Source organism: Protopterus annectens, chromosome 14.part0, assembly GCF_019279795.1.
Source record: "Protopterus annectens isolate FY-2018-M chromosome 14.part0, PAN1.0, whole genome shotgun sequence".
NCBI classification, from domain to species: Eukaryota; Metazoa; Chordata; order Ceratodontiformes; family Protopteridae; genus Protopterus; species Protopterus annectens.
Window position 1 is genome coordinate 56805434 of NC_056748.1, and position 14292 is coordinate 56819725.

The window sequence follows — 14292 nt, forward strand, 5'->3', positions numbered from 1 at the left end:
TGTCAGTGAAGGATGTACAACAGTGAATGTATCCCCACATCTTACCAACCAGTGAGAGTCAAAGGCTATGTTACTCACTGTGTCCATAACTGCATGTGTTATGGCTCAACTGTATGTGGTGTGCAGACACTACAGTATTTTGCAGGGGTGGATGATATCCTAGTGTTGTGCAGTCATTGGCAGTTTGTCTTTATCAGTGGCTCAAAGTACAACTGACTGTGTCTTAGGTCATGCTGGTTACCTGTTGGTTCTGTGTGAGAGTCTGTATATTGGGAGCTGTCACAATCACCTGATAATGTACTCAGTCAAAGGTCACTGACACTGGTTGTAACTGCAGAGAGGGAATAGGTAGACAGGGTCCACCAATAATGGAGGATGGTGAACCCCATTGGTGACTGGCAACATTGCAGTGCAGGTTTCCCACTGCTATCTTCCTAGAGTATGACTGTCAGACACTTGCCTATCCATTAGCTGACATAACACCCTGTACATGACATACACAGTTTCCAGCAAGGCCTGCTGGCCTAATATTGTTATACACCTTGTCAGGGCATGGTTGGTGGAGTGAGACATATGCCCGACATCCATTGCATAGTGTAACCCTTAATGGGCTCTGCTAGTTACAGCCAATAGGCATGATATGGCCTTGAGCAAACATAACAGTGTTTGGTCCAGTGTCGCTAGGTGTACAACTGTGTCAGTACTCATATCCATGCTAACTGCTATCATGGTATTTCAGGTGACATGACTCAGAGATCTGGGGACACAGCTTGGCACTACCTGCTAGTTGTCCTCTGTGGAAGAAAGTGTTGCAGTTACTTTAAAAAACACTTCACCACCAAGGCAGCACAAATGCAATACCAAAAAACACACAAAAGACTGGAGAAACGGTCACCATCCAAATTTATTATGCTTCCTAGTACTACGGCATCAAGCCTTCCAGGGAATGATTCATCATATGGATAGTGCAAAGTTAAATACAATTCACTAAGACAATAGTCAACACCCTATCACATAGTAGATTCTATAATCTAAAGGAGCTTTTTAACATCAAGGTCAGCCACAGAGTGGATGAGAATGTGAGCACAGTAGGAACTTTCAGTTGTGGGAAATGTAAGGTGTGTGATAAGGTTAAAAACATCTCAGGGAGTTTGATTAATGGAAAAAAGTTTAAAGCCTTAGGGTCCTGCAACTGTAGTAGCAGTGGTGTTGTTAATGCCATTGGATGTAATTGTCAGCCTATAAGGTGGTACATTGGTTAAACTAGAAGGATGGTTAAAAGAAGGATTATGGGACATCTAGGGGGTGTGAGAACTGTGAGGCTGAATAACCCTGTTGTCCAACATTTTCATGCTGTCCATAATGGCACCACCAGTGGTTTATTTTTTACTGTATGGAACAAACCTTACACAGTGCAGGGTGTTGACTATGGGCATACTCTCCTTAGAATGGAAAGCAGGTATATTATTAATTTTAGAACCTTATGACCCAATGGTCTTAATATGGAGTTGGATTTACATGTATAGCATTATGTATTATTCTTACATATATTTTTTACAAATTGTATTGTAAATGTTATAATAATTATTTGGAAAAACATTATTCAGGTCCAGTAGATGTTGTTTGTTAAGCATGTACTAATTAGTTTAACTGTTTGGTTCTCATGCATTTGTATCACCATGACTCAGTGACTGATTAATTGATTAATTGTCTTAGTGAATTGTATTTAACTTTGCACTATCCATATGATGAATCATTCCCTGGAAGGCTTGATACCGAAGTACTAGGAAGCATAGTAAATTTGGATGGTGACTGTTTCTCCAGTCTTTTGTGTGTTTTTGGTGTTGCAGTTACTTCCAGCATGTTGCAAGAAGAGAGTCATAAAAGACGTACAGAGCACAGACAAACATGTTAGTGAAGTGCAATATGTACACACTATGTTGCTTAGTCATGCTGCGGCTGACTGTGTATTATGTGCACACAGTGTTACTTAGTCATGCTATGGCTCACTGTGTAATATATACACACTGTGTTACTTAGTCATACTGTGGCTCACTGTGTAATATGTACACACTGTGTCACTTAGTCATGCTGCGGCTCACTGTGTAATATGTACACACTGTGTTGTTTCGTCATACTGAGGCTCACTGTGTAATATGTACACAGTTTGTTGCTTAGTCATGCTGCAGCTCACTGTGTAATATGTACACAGAATGTTGCTTAGTCATGCTGCGGCTCACTGTATAATATGTACACACTGTGTTGTTTAGTCATGCTGCAGCTCACTGTGTAATATGTACACACTGTGTTACTTAGTCATGCTGAGGCTCACTGTGTAATATGTACACACTGTGTTACTTAGTCATGCTGTGCCTCACTGTGTAATATGTACACACTGTGTTACTTAGTCATGCTGCGTCTCACTGTGTAATATGTACATACTGTGTTGTTTGGTCATGCTGAGGCTCACTGTGTAATATGTACACAGTGTGTTGCTTAGTCATGCTGTGGCTCACTGTGTAATATGTACACAGTGTTGCTTAGTCATGCTGCGGCTCACTGTATAATATGTACACACTGTGTTGTTTATTCATGCTGCAGCTCACTGTGTAATATTTACACACTGTGTTGCTTAGTCCTGCTGTGACTCACTGTGTAATATATACACACTGTGTTGTTTGGTCATGCTGAGGCTCACTGTGTAATATGCCCACAGTGTGTTGCTTAGGCATGCTGTGGCTCACTGTGTAATATGTACACACTGTGTTGCTTAGTCCTGCTGTGGCTCCCTGTGTCATATGTACACACTGTGTTGTTTGGTCATGCTGCAGCTCACTGTGTAATATGTGCACACAGTGTTACTTAGTCCTGCTGTAATTCACTGTGTAATATGTGCACGTTGTGTTGCTTAGTCATGCTGCGGTTCACTGTGCAATATGTATACACTGTGTTACTTAATCATGCTGCAGCACACCATGTAATATATACACACTGTATTTAGTCATGCTGAGGCTCACTGTGTAATATGTACACACTGTGTTACTTAGCCATGCTGAGGCTCACTGTGTAATATGTACACACTGTGTTACTTAGTCATGCTGGGGCCCACTGTGTAATATATACATACCGTGCTACTTAGTCATGCTGCGGCTCACTGTGTAACATTGTTACTTAGTCATGCTTTGGCTCACTGTATAATATGTACACACTGCGTTGTTTTGCCATGCTGAGGCTGACTGTGTAATATGTACACACTGTGTTACTTAGTCATGCTGCTGCTCACTGTGCAATATGTACACACTGAGTTACTTAGTCATGCTGAGCCTAACTGTGTAATATGTGCACACTCTGTTAGTCATGCTGCTGCTCACTGTGTAATATGAACACACTGTGTTACTTAGTCATGCTGCGGATCACTGTTTAATATGTACACACTGTGTTACTTATGTTGAGGCTCACTGAGTAATATGTACAAACTGTGTCACTTAGTCTTGCTGTGGCTCACTGTGTAATATGTACAAACTGTGTTACTTAGTCATCCTGCAGCTCACTGTGTACTATGTACACACTGTGTTACTTAGTCATGCTGAGGCCCACTGTGTAATATGTACACACTGTTACTTCATCATGCTGAGGTCCACTGTGTAATGTGTAAATACTGTTTTACTTAGTCATGCTGAAGCTCACTGTGTAATATGTACACACGGAGTTAGTGATGCTGTGGCTCAGTGTATAATATGCACACACTGTGTTACTTAATCATGCTGCAGCTCACTGTGTAACATTGTTATTTAGTCTTGCTCTGTCTCACTGTGTAATATGTACACACTGTGTTACTTAGTCATGCTGTTACTTAGTCATGCTGAGGCTACTGTGTAATATGAACACACTGTGTTACTTAGTTATGCTGCGGCTCACTGTGGAATATGTATACACTGTGTTGCTTAGTCATTCTGAGCCTCACTGTGTAATATGTACACACTATGTTACTTTTTCATGCTGAGCCTCACTGTGTAATATGTACACACTGTGTTACTTAGTCCTGCTGAGGCTCACTGCATGATACGTACACACTGTGTTGTTTAGACATGCTGAGGTTCACTGTGCAATATATACCCACAGTGTTGCTTAGACATGCTGCGGCTCATTGTGTAATATGAACACACTGTGTTGCTTAGTCATACTGCAGCTCACTGTGTAATAGGGACACACTGTGTTGCTTAGTCCTGCTGCAGCTCACTGTGTAATATGTACACACTGTGTTGTTTGGTCATGCTGTGGCTCACTGTGTAATATGTACACACTGTGTTACTTAGTCATGCTGTGACTCCCTGTGCAATATATACACACTGTGTTACTTAGTCATGCTACGGCACACTGTGTAATATATACACACTGTTGTTTAGTCATTCTGAGGCTCACTGTGGAATATGTACACACTGTCTTGTTTGGTCATGCTGAGGCTTACTGTGGAATATTTACAAACTGTATTACTTAGTCATGCTGAGTTTCACTGTGTAATATGTGCACACTGTGTTACTTAGTCATGCCTCTGCTCACTGTGTAATATGTACACACTGTGTTGCTTAGTCATGCTGAGCCTCAATGTGTAATATCTAGGCACTGTGTTACTTAGTCGTGCTGCTGATCACTGAGTAATATGTACACACTGTGATACTTATTCATGCTGTGACTCAATGTTTAATATGTACACACTGTGTTATTTACGCTGAGGCTCACTGTGTAATATGTACAAATTGTGCTACTTAGTCATGCTGCGGCTCACTGTATAGTATGTACAATCTGTGTTCCTTAGTCATGCTGTGGCTCACTGTGTAACATGTACACACTGTGTTACTTAGTCATGCTGCGGCTCACTGTGTAATATGTACACACTGTGTTACTTAGTCATCCTGTGGCTCACTGTGTAATATGTACACACTGTGTTACTTAGTCATGCTGCGGCTCACTATGTAATATGTACACACTGTGTTTAGTCATGCTGAGGCTCACTGTGTATTATGTACAAAATGTGTTACTTAGTCATGCTGCGGCTTACTGCATAATATATACACACTGTTGTTTAGTCATTCTGAGGCTCACTGTGGAATATGTACACACTGTGTTACTTAGTCATGCTGAACCTCACTGTGTAATATGTACACACTGTGTTACTTAGTCATGCTGAGGCTCACTGTGTAATATGTATACACTGTGTTAGTCATGCTGAGGCTCACTGTGTAATATGTACATACTGTGTTGTTTAGTCATGCTGAGGCTCACTGTGGAATTTGTACACAATGTGTTGATTAGTCATGCTGAGGCTCACTGCGTAATATGTACATACTGTGTTACTTAGTTATGCTGAGGCTCACTGTGTAATATGTACACATTGTGTTGCTTAGTCATGCTGCAGCTCACTGTGTAATATGTACACTCTGTGTTGCTTAGTCATGCTGTGGCTCACTGTGTAATTTGTACACACTGTGTTACATAGTCATGCTGCTGGTCACTGTGTAATAGGTTCACTCTGTGTTACTCAGTCATGCTGTGGCTTACTGTTTAATATGTACACACTGCACTACTTATGCTGAGGCTCACTGTGTAATATGTACAAATGGTGTTACTTAGTCATGCTGTGGCTCACTGTGTAATATGTACATATTGTGTTAATCATGCTGCAGCTCACTGTGTAATATGTACACACTGTGTTACTTAGTCATGCTGCAGCTCACTGTGTAATATGTACACACTGTTACTTAGTCATGCTGAACCTCACTGTGTAATATGTACACACTGTGTTACTTAGTCATGCTGCTGGTCACTGTGTAATATGTGCACACTGTGTTCCTTAGTCATGCTGTGACTCACTGTGTAATATGTACACACTGTGTTGCTTAGTCATGCTGAGCCTCACTGTGTAATATGTACACACTGTGTTACTTAGTCATGTTGCTGCTCACTGTGTAATATGTACACACTGTGTTCCTTAGTCATGCTGTGACTCACTGTGTAATATGAACACACTGTGTTACTTAGTCATCTCTGGCTCTCTGTGTAATATGTACACAAAATATTTTACTTAGTCATGCTGCGGCTCACTGTGTAATATGTGCACACTGTGTTACTTAGTCATGCTGCTCACTGTGTAATATGTACACACTGTGTTACTTAGTCATGCTAAGTCTCAATGTTTAATATGTACAAACTGTGTTACTTAGTCATGATGCTGTTCACTGTGTAATATGTACACACTGTGCTGTTTAGTCATGCTGTGGCTCACTGTGTAATATGTACACACTGTGTTGCTTAGTCATGCTGCGTCTCACTGTGTAATATGTACACACAGTGTTGCTTAGTCCTGCTGCTCACTGTGTAATATGTACACACTGTGTTGCTTAGTCGTGCTGAGTTGCACTGTGGAATATGTACACACTGTGTTACTTAGTCATGCTAAGGGTCACTGCGTATTACGTACACACTGTGTTACTTAGTCATGCCATGGCTCACTGTGTAATATGTACAGACTGTGTTACTAAGTCATGATGAGCCTCACTGTATAATATGTACGTATGTGTTGCTTAGTCATTCTGAGGATCACTGTGCAATATGTACACACTGTGTTACTTAGTCATACTGCTGCTCACTGTGTAATATGTACACACTGTGTTACTTACTCATGCTGTGACTCACTGTGTAATAAGTACACACTGTTTTACTTAGAACAACAAAAAAGAAAGAAATGCTGTAAAACCAACCACGTCCAAATTCCAACAATCAGTCTGGAAAACAGTCACCACCTTGGGGCAGAAGTGTAGATGAAACAGCTCACAATAAGGTACCAAATCCTCCAAGAATAAAATTTATTAATGCCACAGATTTAAATACACGTTTTCATCAAAAAAATGACTTCATCAGACAGAGTCCATACATAAAAAATCACATATATATACTCCCATCACTGAAGTCAATTGAATGATTAATAAAATTAATTACTTTAATTTAAAGCCACAACGTGCCTGCCATGGAAGAATTAAATGTTAAGAAGTATATATATATATATTTTTTTTAAGAGTATACAAACGATGTGTATGTACGTGTTATACTGTAAAACAACATATCGTATATATAAAACACACATTGCTTTTTAGATAAACCTCAATAACAGTTTCTTTAAACAACAATTTTTTAAAAAACATCAAAATTTCCTAATACAACCAAAAATATTGACACATAATTTGATCAAAAAAATATATGTATTTTTATATTAAACTATATAAATTTTAAAAATAAAATATATATAAAAAATAAAAAAAAATGTATATTCTCCCTGCCTTTAATTTCAAATAGGGTACTATTGATATAGAATCATTGAGGCCAGGGAATCTATTAGAATCTAAAAGAATCTGCCAATATGTTTCCCGATGGGCTAGCCTAGCTTCCCAATGTCCACCTCTAACATCCCTGGGGACTGAATCAAGGACAAAGAACAGAAAAACCGCTCCTACACAAGTAGTGTTATGCTTGTAAAGTGCATTTTTGATATTACATTTCTGTATATCATAATAATGTTCATACACACATTTTCTAAGCTGCCTCTTCGTCTTGCCAACATAAAATGACTGGCAAGACTGACACACTGCTACATAAATAACTCCAACAGAATTACAATTGTAAAATCTAGCTGAGAGGAGTCTCCTGTTTCTACCTTCCAAGTACACATGATCATCATGAACCATATATTTACATTGGGGGCACCGTCCACACTTGAAGGTCCCCTTCCTAGGTCCACCCTGATGGAATGTATGAATTTCCTGTTCCAGGACCCTTTTGATGTTAAATCCCCTTCTATAAACAGGTTTAAATGTTCTGTCCTTAAAATTGCTCATATCGGTCAGATCTTGAAAGGACTTAAATTCCCTATTTACAATGTTAATAACTTGTCCAACGTTAGCACTAAATTCAGTAATAAAAACAAGTTGACTACTATTAAAGGCCGGAACCATATCCCCTTTATTAATTGAAACATCTGAACACCCTTTACCCAAAATAGGGCTGAATCTAGTGGCTCTGCCTTGCATTACTTCATCCTTAACTGAATTAATTAAAGAAATGGGATAGCCCCTTTCAAGGAACAACATGGTCAGTTTATCACATTCAATGTTAAACTGTGGATCTTGAGAGATCATACGTGAGACCCTAACAAATTGTCCTTTTATAATTCCCCTCTTTTGAAATCTAGGATGCTGAGCCTCACTGTGTAATATGTACACACTGTGTTACTTAGTCATGCTGCTGCTCACTGTGTAATATGTACACACTGTGTTACTTAGTCATGCTGCAGCTCACTGTGTAATATGTACACACTGTGTTACTTAGTCATGCTGCTGCTCACTGTGTAATATGTACACACTGTGTTGCTTAGTCATGCTGAGGCTCACTGTGTAATATGTACACACTGTGTTACTTAGTCATACTGCGGCTCACTGTGTAATATGTACACACTGTGTTACTTAGTCATGCTGTGACTCACTGTGTAATATGTACACACTGTGTTGTTTAGTCATGCTGAGGCTCACTGTGTAATATGTACACACTGTGTTGCTTAGTCATGCTGAGGCTCACTGTGTAATATGTACACACTGTGTTGCTTAGTCATGCTGAGGCTCACTGTGTAATATGTACACACTGTGTTGCTTAGTCATGCTGCTGCTCACTGTGTAATATGTACACACTGTGTTACTTAGTCATGCTGCAGCTCACTGTGTAATATGTACACACTGTGTTACTTAGTCATGCTGAGGCTCACTGTGTAATATGTACACACTGTATTACTTAGTCATGCTGCTGCTCACTGTGTAATATGTACACACTGTGTTACTTAGTCATGCTGAGGCTCACTGTGTAATATGTACACACTGTGTTACTTAGTCATGCTGCAGCTCACTGTGTAATATGTACACACTGTGTTACTTAGTCATGCTGCTGCTCACTGTGTAATATGTACACACTGTGTTACTTAGTCATGCTGTGGCTCACTGTGTAATATGTACACACTGTGTTACTTAGTCATGCTATGCTCACTGTGTAATATGTACACACTGTGTTACTTAGTCATGCTGCGGCTCACTGTGTAATATGTACAGAGTGTTGTTTAGTCATGCTGAGGCTCACTGTGTAATATGTACACACTGTGTTACTTAGTCATGCTGTGGCTCACTGTGTAATATGTACACACTGTGTTGTTTGGTCATGCTGAGGCTCACTGTGTAATATGTACACACTGTGTTACTTAGTCATGCTGAGGCTCACTGTGTAATATGTACACACTGTGTTACTTAGTCATGCTGCGGCTCACTGTGTAATATGTACACACTGTGTTTAGTCATGCTGTGGCTCACTGTGTAATATGTACACACTGTGTTGCTTAGTCATGCTGTGGCTCACTGTGTAATATGTACACACTGTGTTACTTAGTCATGTTAAGGCTCCCTATGTAATATGTACACACTGTGTTGTTAAGTCAGGCTGCGGCTCACTGTGTAATATGTACACATTGTGTTACTTAGTCATGCTGCAGCTCACTGTGTAATATGTACACACTGTGTTACTTAGTCATGCTGTGGCTCACTGTGTAATATGTACACACTGTGTTACTTAGTCATGCTGTGGCTCACTGTGTAATATGTACACACTGTGTTACGTAGTCATGCTGCTGCTCACTGTGTAATATGTACACACTGTGTTACTTAGTCATGCTGTGACTCACTGTGTAATATGTACACACTGTGTTACTTAGTCATGCTGAGGCTCACTGTGTAATATGTACACACTGTGTTGTTTAGTCATGCTGAGGCTCACTGTGTAATATGTACACACTGTGTTGCTTAGTCATGCTGTGGCTCACTGTGTAATATGTACACACTGTGTTATTTAGTCATGCTGTGGCTCACTGTGTAATATGTACACACTGTGTTACTTAGTCATGCTGTGGCTCACTGTGTAATATGTACACACTGTGTTGTTTGGTCATGCTGAGGCTCACTGTGTAATATGTACACACTGTGTTACTTAGTCATGCTGTGGCTCACTGTGTAATATGTACACACTGTGTTGTTTAGTCATGCTGTGGCTCACTGTGTAATATGTACACACTGTGTTGTTTAGTCATGCTGTGGCTCACTGTGTAATATGTACACACTGTGTTGCTTAGTCATGCTGTGGCTCACTGTATATGTACACTGTGTTATTTAGTCATGCTGTGGCTCACTGTGTAATATGTACACACTGTGTTACTTAGTCATGCTGTGGCTCACTGTGTAATATGTACACACTGTGTTACTTAGTCATGCTGTGGCTCACTGTGTAATATGTACACACTGTGTTGTTTAGTCATGCTGAGGCTCACTGTGTAATATGTACACACTGTGTTACTTAGTCATGCTGAGGCTCACTGTGTAATATGTACACACTGTGTTGTTTAGTCATGCTGAGGCTCACTGTGTAATATGTACACACTGTGTTGCTTAGTCATGCTGAGGCTCACTGTGTAATATGTACACACTGTGTTGCTTAGTCATGCTGTGGCTCACTGTGTAATATGTACACACTGTGTTGCTTAGTCATGCTGGGGCTCACTGTGTAATATGTACACACTGTGTTGCTTAGTCATGCTGAGGCTCACTGTGTAATATGTACACACTGTGTTGTTTAGTCATGCTGAGGCTCACTGTGTAATATGTACACACTGTGTTACTTAGTCATGCTGAGGCTCACTGTGTAATATGTACACACTGTGTTGCTTAGTCATGCTGAGGCTCACTGTGTAATATGTACACACTGTGTTGCTTAGTCATGCTGCAGCTCACTGTGTAATATGTACACACTGTGTTACTTAGTCATGCTGTGGCTCACTGTGTAATATGTACACACTGTGTTACTTAGTCATGCTGTGGCTCACTGTGCAATATGTACACACTGTGTTACTTAGTCATGCTGTGGCTCACTGTGTAATATGTACACACTGTGTTGTTTAGTCATGCTGAGGCTCACTGTGTAATATGTACACACTGTGTTACTTAGTCATGCTGAGGCTCACTGTGTAATATGTACACACTGTGTTACTTAGTCATGCTGAGGCTCACTGTGTAATATGTACACACTGTGTTACTAAGTCATGCTGTGGCTCACTGTGTAATATGTACACACTGTGTTACTTAGTCATGCTGCTGCTCACTGTGTAATATGTACACACTGTGTTACTTAGTCATGCTGTGGCTCACTGTTTAATATGTACACACTGTGTTACTTAGTCATGCTGAGGCTCACTGTGTAATATGTACACACTGTGTTACTTAGTCATGCTGCGGCTCACTGTGTAATATGTACACACTGTGTTACTTAGTCATGCTGAGGCTCACTGTGTAATATGTACACACTGTGTTACTTAGTCATGCTGTGGCTCACTGTGTAATATGTACACACTGTGTTACTGTGTAATATTTACATAGTGTGTTCCTTAGTCATGCTTTTGCTCACTGTGTAATATGGGCACACTGTGTTACTCAGTCATGTTGAGGCTCACTGTGAAATATGTACACACTGTGTTACTTAGTCATGCTGCTGGTCACTGTGTAATATGTACACACTGTGTTACTTAGTCATGTTGAGCCTCATTGTGTAATATGTACACACTGTGTTACTTAGTCATGCTGTGGCTCACTGTGTAATATGTACACACTGTGTTACTTAGTCATGCTGTGGCTCACTGTGTAATATGTACACACTGTGTTACTTAGTCATGCTTCTGCTCACTGTGTAATATGTACACACTGTGTTGTTTAGTCATGCTGTGGCTCACTGTGTAATATGTACACACTGTGTTACTTAGTCATGCTGAGCCTCACTGTGTAATATGTACACACTGTGTTACTTATTCATGCTGAGCCTCACTGTGTAATATGTACACACTGTGTTACTTAGTCATGCTGCTGCTCACTGTGTAATATGTACACACTGTGTTAGTCATGCTGCGGCTCACTGTGTAATATGTACACACTGTGTTACTTAGTCATGCTGCTGCTCACTGTGTAATATGTACACACTGTGTTATTTAGTCATGCTGAGGCTCACTGTGTAATATGTACACACTGTGTTACTTAGTCATGCTGTGGCTCACTGTGTAATATGTACACACTGTGTTGCTTAGTCATGCTGCTGCTCACTGTGTAATATGTACACACTGTGTTGTTTAGTCATGCTGAGGCTCACTGTGTAATATGTACACACTGTGTTACTTAGTCATGCTGAGGCTCACTGTGTAATATGTACACACTGTGTTACTTATTCATGCTGAGGCTCACTGTGTAATATGTACACACTGTGTTACTTAGTCATGCTGAGGCTCACTGTGTAATATGTACACACTGTGTTGTTTAGTCATGCTGAGGCTCACTGTGGAATATGTACACACTGTGTTACTTAGTCATGCTGAGGCTCACTGTGTAATATGTACACACTGTGTTGCTTAGTCATGCTGAGGCTCACTGTGTAATATGTACACACTGTGTTGCTTAGTCATGCTGAGCCTCACTGTGTAATATGTACACACTGTGTTACTTAGTCATGCTGCTGCTCACTGTGTAATATGTACACACTGTGTTGCTTAGTCATGCTGCAGCTCACTGTGTAATATGTACACACTGTGTTACTTAGTCATGCTGTGACTCACTGTGTAATATGTACACACTATGTTACTTAGTCATGCTGCGGCTCACTGTGGAATACGTACAGACCATGTTGTTTAGTCATGCTGAGGCTCTCTGTGGAATATGTCTACACTGTGTAACTTAGTCATGCTGTGGCTCACTATGTATTATGTACACACTGTGTTGTTTGGTCATGCTGAGGCTCAATGTGTTACATGTACACACTGTGTTACTTAGTTATGCTGAGGCTTACTGTGTAATATGTACACACTGTGTTACTTAGTCATACTGCGGCTCACTGTGTAATATGTACACACAGTGTTGCTTAACCATGCTGCAGGTCACTATGTAATATGTACACACTGTGTTGCTTAGTCATGCTGTGGCTCACTGTGTAATATGTACACACTGTGTTGCTTAGTCATGCTGCAGCTCACTGTGTAATATGTACACACTGTCTTGTTTGGTCATGCTGAGGCTCACTGTGTAATATGTACACACTGTATTACTTAGTCATGCTGCAGCTCACTGTGTAATATGTACACACTGTGTTACTTAGTCATCTGTGGCTCACTGTGTAATATGTACACCCTGTGTTACTTAGTCATGCTGTGACTCACTGTGTAACATGTACACACTATGTTACTTAGTCATGCTGCTGCTCACTGTGTAATATGTACACACTGTGTTACTTAGTCATGCTGTGACTCACTGTGTAATATGTACACACTGTGTTTCTTAGTTCTGCAGAGTCTCATTGTGTAATATGTACACACTGTGTTGTTTGGTCATGTTGAGGCTCACTGTGTAATATGTACACACTGTGTTGCTTAGTCATGCTGCGGCTCACTGTGTAATATGTACACACTGTGATATTTAGTCATGCTGCGGCTCACTGTGTAATATGTACACACTGTGTTGCTTAGTCCTGCTGTGGCTCACTGTGTTATATGTACACACTGTGTTGTTTGGTCATGCTGTGGCTCACTGTGTAATATGTACACACTGTGTTACTTAGTTCTGCAGAGTCTCATTGTGTAATATGTACACACTGTGTTGTTTGGTCATGTTGAGGCTCACTGTGTAATATGTACACACTGTGTTGCTTAGTCATGCTGTGGCTCACTGTGTAATATGTACACACTGTGATATTTAGTCATGCTGTGGCTCACTGTGTAATATGTACACACTGTGTTGCTTTGTCCTGCTGTGGCTCACTGTGTTATATGTACACACTGTGTTGTTTGGTCATGCTGTGGCTCACTGTGTAATATGTACACACTGTGTTACTTAGTCATGCTGTGGCTCAGTGTGCAATATGTACACACTGTGTTACTTAGTCAAGCTGCAGCTCACTGTCTAATATATACACACTGTGTTGTTTAGTCATGGTGCGGCTCACTGTGGAATACGTACAAACCGTGTTATTTAGTCATGTTTAGGCTCACTGTGGAATTTGTACACACTGTGTTACCTAGTCATGCTGAGGGTCACTGTGTAATATGTACACACTGTGTTATTTAGTCATGCTGAGCCTCACTTTGTAATATGTACACACTGTGTTACTTAGTCCTGCTGAGGCTCA